This window comes from Lissotriton helveticus, chromosome 5_1 (assembly GCF_964261635.1).
Source record: "Lissotriton helveticus chromosome 5_1, aLisHel1.1, whole genome shotgun sequence".
Lineage (NCBI taxonomy): Eukaryota > Metazoa > Chordata > Amphibia > Caudata > Salamandridae > Lissotriton > Lissotriton helveticus.
This window is the reverse complement of record NC_136065.1, coordinates 1,639,607,871-1,639,619,196: the sequence shown is the minus strand read 5'-3', so window position 1 is coordinate 1,639,619,196 and position 11,326 is coordinate 1,639,607,871.

The window sequence follows — 11,326 nt, the reverse complement described above, 5'->3', positions numbered from 1 at the left end:
GGATGTGTTTGTGAGTTCTGTGGATGGGGAGCTTGCTGAATGCTAGTTTTGTTCAGATACCTAAGTCCTGTGTGTTGAACTTTTCCCAAGAACGTCTGCAGATAGTGGAGCCTGCTTTTTGATTTCTGTGGTCTGTTGAGAGACAGAATTTTGGAGTTGGTAATGTTCTGGGAGTAGAGAGGCATAGGGGATGGAGTGATTCCAAAAGGAGTGTCTGAGGTGTCTGCCAGCCCAGCGTGGTGGAAGAGGTTCAGTGTAGCCCAGCTAGGTCTCGGTGTAGGGGCTCACGTCCTGTCTCAAGAGGAGAAGGAGTGGGTGGGACTGCATGTCTCCAGGTGCCCGAAACCCAGTGTCAGGGCCTGGAGTGTTTCTGAAGGGAACATCAGGTCGGGGGCCTAGGCTGTACCAATAGGTCATTTGAGGAGGATCTTCCAGAGTGTCTGGAGAACGTGGAACTTCTGTAACCAGGGTTCCAGTAGTTCTGGTGTCTGGCAGTACCGCTCCAGTTGGGAGGGTGCAGAAGTCCAGATGGAGGGGTGCGAGGGGGATAGGTTCCCCAGTGGAAGAACCAGTGGGTCAGTGGCCAACCAGAAGGGTTGTGTCGCCAGTGAGTGACCATGGTGATGCCACTTCTGTCCTGAGTGTCAGGCAGACTTGTACACGACACATTAGTTGTGTCACCCTCAAGGAAGTCCTGGTGCGCCAGGCATCTGACCAAAGAGGTACGTCCCTTGGTTGGGGAGCCAGTAGCCGGTGTTTCCGGATCTGGACGTAAGGGCAACTGTATGTAGTGTCCTGAAGTTACAAGAGGGAACTCCTGCCTGAAGAGAAGGAACCAGGTAAGCTGTATGGGGTATTGACCTACAGTGGTTGCCTTGCTGCTGAAGGAGGAGAGAAAGTCTTAGATTTTTGTTTCCAACTTGTAGAAGTCCTGGTGCGCCAGGCATCTAACCAAAGGGTAGCGTCCCTAGGTTAGGGAGCCAGGTTCAGGTGTTGCCTGTCCTGGACGGCAGGGCGACTGTAGCCAGTGTCCTGGCCGGTTTGTCTTCTAGGGGTACCCCTGTGAACACAGGTGGGGCTCATCTTAAGTGAAGAGACCCTGTGTTTCCCAGAAGGGGTGGTACAGGCCTAGCAGGGATCTTTAGGGTTCTTGGCTGAGTGTTGTGGTACTACCCTGAGAGCAGGTGGGGCCTACCTTAAGTGGAGGGACCCTGTTCTATAGTGGGAGGGTGCAGAACTCTGGAAGGGGGTCAGAGGGAGTCTGACCCCTGTGCATCCGGTGAATTTGAATCCCAGGTGGTAAACCAGTTAAGGGAGCTGTGACTCTGTCATGACCAGCCTGGTGTCCTGTAGGCACCGCACTGAGCCGCGTCTGCCTTCGGCCGCGCAGCCTATGCCGCTCGCCGTCCCCGTCTCGACGCGGTCCGCGAGCCGCCGCCTGCGCCGCATCTGGCAACCCGCAAAGTGCAACGCCTTACTACACCGTTCTTGTGCTGGTCCGACTGTGGTCACTGCTGCTGAGGAAGTCAGGTCCTAAACTAGTGGGGAGAGTTGTGTTCTGGAGGGTGCTTCAGAAGTAGAGGTAGGGTGAGGCATTCTTGCCCGTGACCTCTGGTCAGCCTGAGGGTGCGGACCCTAGGTTGAAGGATCAGTGGTAGTTTGGAACTACACTGAGAGGGAGTGGAGAATGGCTAGTGCAGGCCAGGGGTTACTACCCCCCACTCTGTGGATTGGCAAGGACCAGTGGCATCTAGGTGGCCTAGGGCCTGGTCCTAGCCGTGGACAGCTAAGGAGTACCAGTGGGGTAGCCTAGTTGGGCCTGTGTTTTTTTTAAGTATGTGCTTGTCTTATGGATCAATGTGGCATAGAACCGGAGGGTGTCCCTGCAGTGCGGGCCCGCGTCCGTGTTCTATCGCCCCAAGCAGGGAAGTCCATCACGGTGGTGATTGGTCTCCCCTGCGTTTTGGCTGGAAGGGGGTTGTGTTGGACTTGGGCCTTGTGGCAGGTTCACCCCTGAACTTTTTGCCTTAAATTATAGTGATTTCTGTCCTTTGCGCACTTTGACACTGTGGCGCAGTGTAAAGTGCGTGCTCTCCCTGAGTGCGTGTGTGAGATTGGCCTGCCCTCCCATAGGAATGCATGGGGAATGTCTGTGTCCCTGGTAGTTCCTGATGCGTGAGGTGTGCATGGTCAAGTTTGGTATGTGTGAACTCGGGGGAGTGAATGCTGCGAGATGGTGTATGCAGCATGTATGTGTCTAGAAGGGAAGCGCCATTTCTAGACATGGCTGTACGTGTGCTGTGAGGGTGCTGGCGTGTGATTGGCTGGAGCTGGCTGGGATGCCAGGCTCCAGGAAGTCTGTGTGGGTCTGCCCCGGTGGTGAGTGGGAGATTAGCATGAGTGATGTGTGGGAGGAGTGTACCTGTGTCCTGGATGGGCTGGGTTTTCCCCACACAATGCTGGCTCCGCCCCCCTGTGGTGTGACTGATGACCCAAGCCCTGCCAGTGAATAGAATGGGTGGTTGGGCCATCAAGAGTGCTCCAGAACCAGCTGCGACTGGTTCTGCCCCCACCCTGCACCTAAAGACAAAGGGAAAAGGTGTATAAAAGAGGGGCTGTGACCCCATGAAAAGGTTCTTGTTTGCTGCTTGAATCTGCCAGGGGCGTGCTGCTGCTTGGGCCCCAGGGGGAAGGCCTGCCTCCCCTGGGCCCTGCCCAGCCCCTGGACTTCTGAAGAGCTTTGCTGGACTTTGGTCCCTTATAGCGCTTGGGAGCGCTGTTTATTCCCCTCTAGCGCTGTGCTTGGACTTTTGCTGGACTTGTGTTCCCCTGAGGCGCCTGGAGGCCCTTTGTCCTGTCTAGTGGTGCTGGGAGCGCTTGACTGGTGGCTTCTAGCGCCTGGAAGCGCTTGTGTGCTGTCCCTAGCACATTGGAGCGCTTTGTGTCCTGCTAGCGCTGTGAGCGCTTTATTTTTCATGCCTGGGCAGAGCGCTGTCGTTCTCCCTCTGAGGGAAGCGCTCCTGCCCCTCTGGTGCCCCAGAGTGCTTCGTTGCACTTTCTTCTTAAATACGGGTGCCACCCCGTTTATTTAATTAATTGGCGAGTGCCCACCTCGCTGTGTTGGTTTTAATTAATCTCGAGGGTGCCACCCCTCGCTATGCCCCGAGAAATCACCGCCGCAGCCGCGGGCAAAACCGGAAGTCAGGCGGCATCGCGCCTGACTGTAGGCGGGACTTCCGGGTTGCTGAAGGAAGTCCCGCCCGCCGCCGTGCTCTGATTGGCCAGGGCGCCCGGCCGGAGAAGAGGAGCCCGGAGCCTTGAGGGCTCCACTTTCCAAGTCCCGGTCCCGAGATGGGGGACCGGGTGAAGATGCCCCCCTCCCCTCCTGGAGCCGGATGTTGCGTGTTGGGGCTCCCAGGAGTGAGGGGAGCCCCAGAGGCGAAGTCCTGCGCTGCCCCCGGTGAGGGGACACAGAGAGAATGGACGCCCGGTGCCCGGTAAGGAGAGGGGCCTCGGGGCTGTCCTGATTGTTCTTTGAGCGGCCCCACATGATAGCGGGCCGCTCCCACGATGTGGCCATATCTGTGGCCAGGGCCGAGTGATGCCTAGAGCCCGAGAGGCTGTTGGGCCCCATAAGTGATTTCGAGTCCCCCGAGAGGGACTCCGCCTACCGCCCACCTTGCTCGAGAGGCTCCCCTGGGTCCCACATTGATTCACGAGCCCCTGAGAGGTTTATTACCTAGTTTGGCCATATCGAGTCCCCAGAGGGGGGGACTCCAGCAAAAACACCGCCCTATTTACAAGCCCAGAGAGGCTCTAAGGTGCCCAGTATTTCGAGAGCCAGATGGCTCAGTGTGGCGCAGTGTTCCTGAGGGGCTAGTGAGAGCCCCTGGCGTGTTCTGATCCCAGCTGCCCAGCAAGTAGTGGGCAGCTGCACCGTGTAGGTATTTCTTTCCCTAGGGACATACACTGTGGACTTTAGGAGTGAGGCGCACTCCTTCATCCCTGGCCTTTCCCCAGCTGCGCAGCATTTAGTGCCAGCTGCAGCGTTTAGGCCCCCTGTTCTGTCCCTCAGCTGCCCAGCACTTTGTGGGCAGCTGCTACGTTTAGGTCTTGGCGCAGTGGCGCAACCTGGACTTTGTGAGTTCTACGCTAAAGGTTTAGATGCTGTTATGATCTATGTCCTATTGCTTTTGGGTGTTAGGAAATGTACAATGTGTAGTATGTTTTGCGCACCCTGTGTTCTGCACCTCTGAATGTGTTGTTGATACATTATGTGCCCTGTTCCTTACACCGCTGAACGTGTGTTGATGCGTCATGTGTTCCTTACACCACTGAATGTAGGTTCTGCATCATGTGTTTGTCCCCAGATCTATGCCCCTACTTGTATTGTGATACTGAGGTGGTTGCTCTTGCTAGCACAGGTGGTGCTAGTAAGGTCCTGGTTCCCTGCGTGACCTGTTCCTAGGGTGGTTAGGATTGCGTAGGGGGGACCTACCAGTTACCAGTGGGTACTGGTTTTGTGCTTTATGTCCTATTTTGTGTTACAGTGATCTTCTGTTATAAGTGATCCCAAGGGCTTGATACTAAGCTTGCCCCCTGACCAGAGTCCCAGGACCAGTGGACTCTATGGTGCCTTCCCTGCCAAATTGCTGGGACTTGTCTGATCTCCCTGGGCCCCTGGGGCCTCGCTGAAGTGTGCCTCGCTCGTTCCCCTCGGCAGCTCGTGCCGGCAGCCCGTCCAAGCCTCGAGCAGCGCCGCTCTCCCCTGAGCCGCGCCGCTTCGCTGGGTCGCCCGCATCCTGCCTCCCCCTCCTCTTCTGAGCCGCACACATTGGTCGCCCCAGAGAAACGCTTGTACCGTGCAGGCAGCCCGTCCAAGCCTCGAGCAGCGCCGCTCTCCCCTGAGCCGCGCCGCTTCGCTGGGTCGCCCGCTCAAGCTTACAAAGGAGGTCACTCGCATTATCCCGTGCAACCAGGACGGAAGGTACTGTCTGATAGGCTATGTTCTAAGTTCTAGGCCTACAAGTATTGTATTGTTACTTCTAAAAGTGCTGATTCCTGACAGTGGTCCAGGTGGCCCTGTCTTGTAAATAATCCCTTGTAAATTCTGCCCGTGCCTCTGGCACATTGTAAAGTGTGTTTTATCTAATGTGTTTTGGTGTAATACAAAGGCTATTTTTATATAACCTTGTGTGGAGTTTCCTTTGTGGTGGGCCTTTGGGTGTTGTTGCTGGGGTGCGTGCGCAAATACTTAACTTACATCGCCTCCAAGTTTAGCCTTGCTGCTCGCGCCACGTTACCTAGAGGGTGAGTAGGGGTTATCTTGGCGTGTAACTCCCTTGCCCTGACTTGGGAGTGGTGGTCTCTGACTGACTTTGGCGAAAGCCCTGGCCAGCCAGGGATCCCATTTCCAACAGTCACCATTTAGAAAATCGCTGCCATACCTGCCAGAGAGCCCTTGATGAACCGCCGGCACTGCTGCCTTCGCCGCTGCTCCACCGCTGCCTGTCACCTCCCCCCGCCGCAGCCTCACTCCATCAGCGCTGCCGCAGTGTGGGGAGAGTGAAACTACAACTCCCAGCGGCCTCCGCGACCGGAAGTCGCGTAGAGCCGGAGCGCGCCAGGAGGCGCTTATAAACGGCCTTCACCTGCTGTGGAGCGGGTGCTTGTACAATCTCTTCTGTCACCATTTAGAAAATCGCTGCCATACCTGCCAGAGAGCCCTTGACGAACCGCCGGCACTGCTGCCTTTGCCGCTGCTCCACCGCTGCCTGTCCCCTCCCCCCGCCGCAGCCTCACTCCATCAGCGCTGCCGCAGTGTGGGGAGAGTGAAACTACAACTCCCAGCGGCCTCCGCGACCGGAAGTCACGTAGAGGTGGAGCGCGCCAGGAGTCGCTTATAAACGGCCTTCACCTGCTGTGGAGCGGGTGCTTGTACAATCTCTTCTGTCACCATTTAGAAAATCGCTGCCATACCTGCCAGAGAGCCCTTGACGAACCGCCGGCACTGCTGCCTTCGCCGCTGCTCCACCGCTGCCTGTCCCCTCCCCCCGCCGCAGCCTCACTCCATCAGCGCTGCCGCAGTGTGGGGAGAGTGAAACTACAACTCCCAGCGGCCTCCGCGACCGGAAGTCGCGTAGAGGCGGAGCGCGCCAGGAGGCGCTTATAAACGGCCTTCACCTGCTGTGGAGCGGGTGCTTGTACAATCTCTTCTGTCACCATTTAGAAAATCGCTGCCATACCTGCCAGAGAGCCCTTGACAAACCGCCGGCACTGCTGCCTTCGCCGCTGCTCCACCGCTGCCTGTCACCTCCCCCCGCCGCAGCCTCACTCCATCAGTGCTGCCGCAGTGTGGGGAGAGTGAAACTACAACTCCCAGCGGCCTCCGCGACCGGAAGTCGCGTAGAGGCGGAGCGCGCCAGGTGGCGCTTATAAACGGCCTTCACCTGCTGTGGAGCGGGTGCTTGTACAATCTCTTCTGTCACCATTTAGAAAATCGCTGCCATACCTGCCAGAGAGCCCTTGATGAACCGCCGGCACTGCTGCCTTCGCCGCTGCTCCACCGCTGCCTGTCACCTCCCCCCGCCGCAGCCTCACTCCATCAGCGCTGCCGCAGTGTGGGGAGAGTGAAACTACAACTCCCAGCGGCCTCCGCGACCGGAAGTCGCGTAGAGGCGGAGCGCGCTAGGAGGCGCTTATAGACGGCCTTCACCTGCTGTGGAGCGGGTGCTTGTACAATCTCTTCTGTCACCATTTAGAAAATCGCTGCCATACCTGCCAGAGAGCCCTTGACGAACCGCCGGCACTGCTGCCTTCGCCGCTGCTCCACCGCTGCCTGTCACCTCCCCCCGCCGCAGCCTCACTCCATCAGTGCTGCCGCAGTGTGGGGAGAGTGAAACTACAACTCCCAGCGGCCTCAGCGACCGGAAGTCGCGTAGAGGCGGAGCGCGCCAGGAGGCGCTTATAAACGGCCTTCACCTGCTGTGGAGCGGGTGCTTGTACAATCTTTTCTGTCACCATTTAGAAAATCGCTGCCATACCTGCCAGAGAGCCCTTGACGAACCGCCGGCACTGCTGCCTTCGCCGCTGCTCCACCGCTGCCTGTCACCTCCCCCCGCCGCAGCCTCACTCCATCAGCGCTGCCGCAGTGTGGGGAGAGTGAAACTACAACTCCCAGCGGCCTCCGCGACCGTAAGTCGCGTAGAGGCGGAGCGCGCTAGGAGGCGCTTATAGACGGCCTTCACCTGCTGTGGAGCGGGTGCTTGTACAATCTCTTCTGTCACCATTTAGAAAATCGCTGCCATACCTGCCAGAGAGCCCTTGACGAACCGCCGGCACTGCTGCCTTCGCCGCTGCTTCACCGCTGCCTGTCACCTCCCCCCGCCGCAGCCTCACTCCATCAGTGCTGCCGCAGTGTGGGGAGAGTGAAACTACAACTCCCAGCGGCCTCAGCGACCGGAAGTCACGTAGAGGCGGAGCGCGCCAGGAGGCGCTTATAAACGGCCTTCACCTGCTGTGGAGCGGGTGCTTGTACAATCTCTTCTGTCACCATTTAGAAAATCGCTGCCATACCTGCCAGAGAGCCCTTGACGAACCGCCGGCACTGCTGCCTTCGCCGCTGCTCCACCGCTGCCTGTCACCTCCCCCCGCCGCAGCCTCACTCCATCAGCGCTGCCGCAGTGTGGGGAGAGTGAAACTACAACTCCCAGCGGCCTCCGCGACCGGAAGTCGCGTAGAGGCGGAGCGCGCCAGGAGGCGCTTATAAACGACCTTCATCTCCCGCATCGCGGGAGCGCGCGGGGCCGCGCCGGGCTAAGCCCGGGCAAAGGGCGGGCCCTCTACGGCCCTCATCGGCAGGAAGAGCCAGGGACAGGGCCTGGAACGCTGCCCAAAACACCATCTGTGAGTTTTTACCATATACACCTATCACTGCAATTATAGGAAAGTCATCCTGTGCAACAGTATTGTACGGTATAACTTGGGGGTAACCGGTGTTACAACCTCCTAATATGTCGAAGTCAAAAACGATCCAAGCTATTAATACTCTCGACAATTACATGGTCCAGGTTGTTGCAAAAATAAACAGTGATAGAAGATCCTCACTGGGGTTGAGCCTTTCCCCTGTACTGCCATCATCTGATAATACGCCTCCAGACATACCTGACCTTGATATTAGCAATGAGGTTTTTCAGCAACCTGAGAATAACCCATTAACCCAGCTATTAGTAGCTATAGCTGACTCAGACGCTGAGAGTTTACCTGATGAAGACATAGTATTGCTAGAAGAGGAGCCCCCAGCACCGGTACCAGCCCCAAGAGTTGCTAAGGGGGGGGGGGGGAGAGTCTTCCAAAACGGGGCGGGCTTCGCTCAAGCAAAAAACGCCCAGATGCATCCCCACCGAAAAGTACTGGAGAAGATGTAAGGGGAATCTCTGAGGAGAAGTTACTTTTGGACGAAGACCAATTTAAGAAACTATTAAACGCCCTAGATAGCAAAATCAAGACCATAACTAAACCTCTTCTATGCAAAATAGATCACCTCACTGAAGAGGTGAACAGGTTGGGGGGACTCTTGCAAAAATCATTAGAGGAAGCAGCAAAAAATCCTAAACAGGGAATACTTAGAGTTGAGTAAAAAAAAACACAGACAGCCCCCAGGACAGAACCCTTGGAAAATACTCCCCTTATTCCTATGCCATCTAATGATATAGGGGGGGGGGGATTCCAGGGGACTGGGTACTAACATCGGTGATTCTGAAAGGCCAAGGCAATGGGACAGGCTTGTAGACTCCAACATAGAGAAGGGAACAGTAGAATTAATTGTAGAGGCATCCCCCCTAGTACTGGTCCTGGCGAATGTCCCACTCCTAGAATCTGGGCAAGTAGAGAACTCATCTTCCCTAATAAATAAATCATTGCACTGGCTAGCAAGGAACATGGCCTTTTCTCTGGGGGGCATGGACCAGTTGGCACAAGAAGTTGTGAAGGCTAGAAGAGTAGAATGGATCGGGAGAGGTAATAAAAAATTTAGAGGGGATTGTGTGGTGCTACATTTCTCTGATCCTGAAGTGCTGCCAAACATTTTAGCAAACATATATCCTCCCCAGCGCAGATCTACAGAGATAGTTCCTCTAACGCTAGATTTTTTCTATGCAAAGAAAGGTAATACTTTAAATCCCACAGTACTTAGAACAAAATGGAATCCTGTGGTAAGGAGAGGCAAACCCCTTGGCATAAGATGTAATTGGGGCATGCCGATGGAAAATAGATACTCTGCCCTTTCTGATCTCAACAAGTGTGACTGACTGAATGGGCGGATGAGTGCAGTCAAGGGAAACATAGTTGGGATTCAAGAGGGGGAAACTGGTATTGCTAAGAAGCTTATTGTTACTAACTTTAGTAATGGGAGGATATTCTCTCGTACGGGGGTTCATACCTGTACCATGGGGCACTTGGCTCCCACTCCCAGCATCATTGAAAACAGCAGGGCAACTAGCCCCCCTCCTATTCTGGCCCAACCCCTGCATGCCCAATATGTATCACCATCGAACGTGAAGGCTAGCCCGTTGAAGGAAGGTCTTAAATTCCTATCCTGGAATCTGGCGGGAATCTTTAAAAAACTAGATTCCCCAGAATGGTGCAAATTTATTGACCTCCATGATGTAATTATGTTCCAGGAAACCTGGGCAGTGATCCCTGCCCATCGTCAGGGTTTCTTAAATTTTTTTGTCCCTGCGAAAAAGCATCCAAAAGGGCAGCCCTCAGGGGGACTAATCATATGGGTACGCCAATCATTACAATGTACCATTAGAGCGAGACCCGTTAATAATTGTGACTTACTGCCAATTGTGCTAAGAACCTGGGCGTCTGGGTGGATCCCAAACTCTCCTTTGAGAGCCATGTCCATAAAGTAGTAGGGAAATGCTTTGGGGTGTTGAAGACCCTAAACCGTACTCTGGACCTTCTTCCTTTAGAGGCCAGACGCACCATGACCCAAGCATTAGTCACCTCCCGTATTGATTACGGAAATGTGTTATTTCTGGGGACAACAGAACAGAACATTAGAAGGTTGCAGGTTCTTCAAAACACGGCAGCGCGACTAGTCCTTAGACTCCCCAAAAGAGCAGCCTCTAAACCCACCTTGGCCGCTCTTCATTGGCTTCCCATAAAAAAGAGGATCCTATTTAAAGCGCTTCTAATATGCTATAGGATAACCTCTCAGAAAGCCCCTGAATACTTGAAGGATCTTGCCATCCCCTACGAGCCCAACAGAGCACTTCGCTCCATGGGCATGGGTCTTCTTAAAGTCCCCCGGATAAAGAGGGCCAGAATGGGAGGCCGCTCCTTTCGCGTGATGGCAGCCAACTACTGGAATTCCCTCCCTACGAACATCAGACTAGCAGAGACTGAAACAACATTTAGGAAACTTTTAAAAACCCATTTGTTCACCCTCTAGGCTCTTCACTCTACCTACTGCTCTCTCCACAGCACGGGGACACGCCGGGATGGCGTCACCAGGCGCTTTATAAACCCCTTTATATATATATATATATATATATATATTATATATATATAATTGTGATAACCTGGGCTGACGGCCATGAGATGGCCCTCTACAACATGTACGCTAGGGGAACAATAGGGGGTAAAGCTTCAGAGGTGGTAGTAACACTTGATAACGATCTGGAGCATCTACCAACGCATATCACTATCCTAGTGGGGGGAGACATGAACACTACATTCGAACCACTAGGCCAGGAAGATAATGAAATGTCCCTAGAGGAAGATACTAAATGGGGAGTTCCCCAATTGGATTTACCCGCGGTAAAGAAATGGTCTGAAGTGGCAGTACAAGTAAAGAGTTTGTGTTTGGCCAGGGGGTTGAGGGCAGCAAATGGCCGCACCCCGTCAGACCGTCAGGGTGTTCATACCTTTGACAACACAAGGGCAAGTAGTCGGATAGATTACATCCTTGTAGATGTCAGAGATTGGCATAAGATGATAGATATGAGAGTGACACCTAGATTGGAGAGTGACCACAACCCGTTGTGCTTGCTCTTCAAATTGGACCAAGGAGTAATATTGCCAAATCCTGAAAGGGGCGTCATGCCACTAGATATTATTTCAACCAACAACCAACGCCATGTCAAATGGGCAACTCTGTTGGACAAGCCAGGGAAAATGCAGGATTTATTGGAGGTTGTTGCAAATGAGGTTAGTAGCTTGCAGGATCATTGTAATGCGCCAAATTTTAATAAATTAATCGAAGAGTCACACCTCAAGTTTTTTTCCAAAATACAGGGGTTCTTTTTAAAAAAAGTTC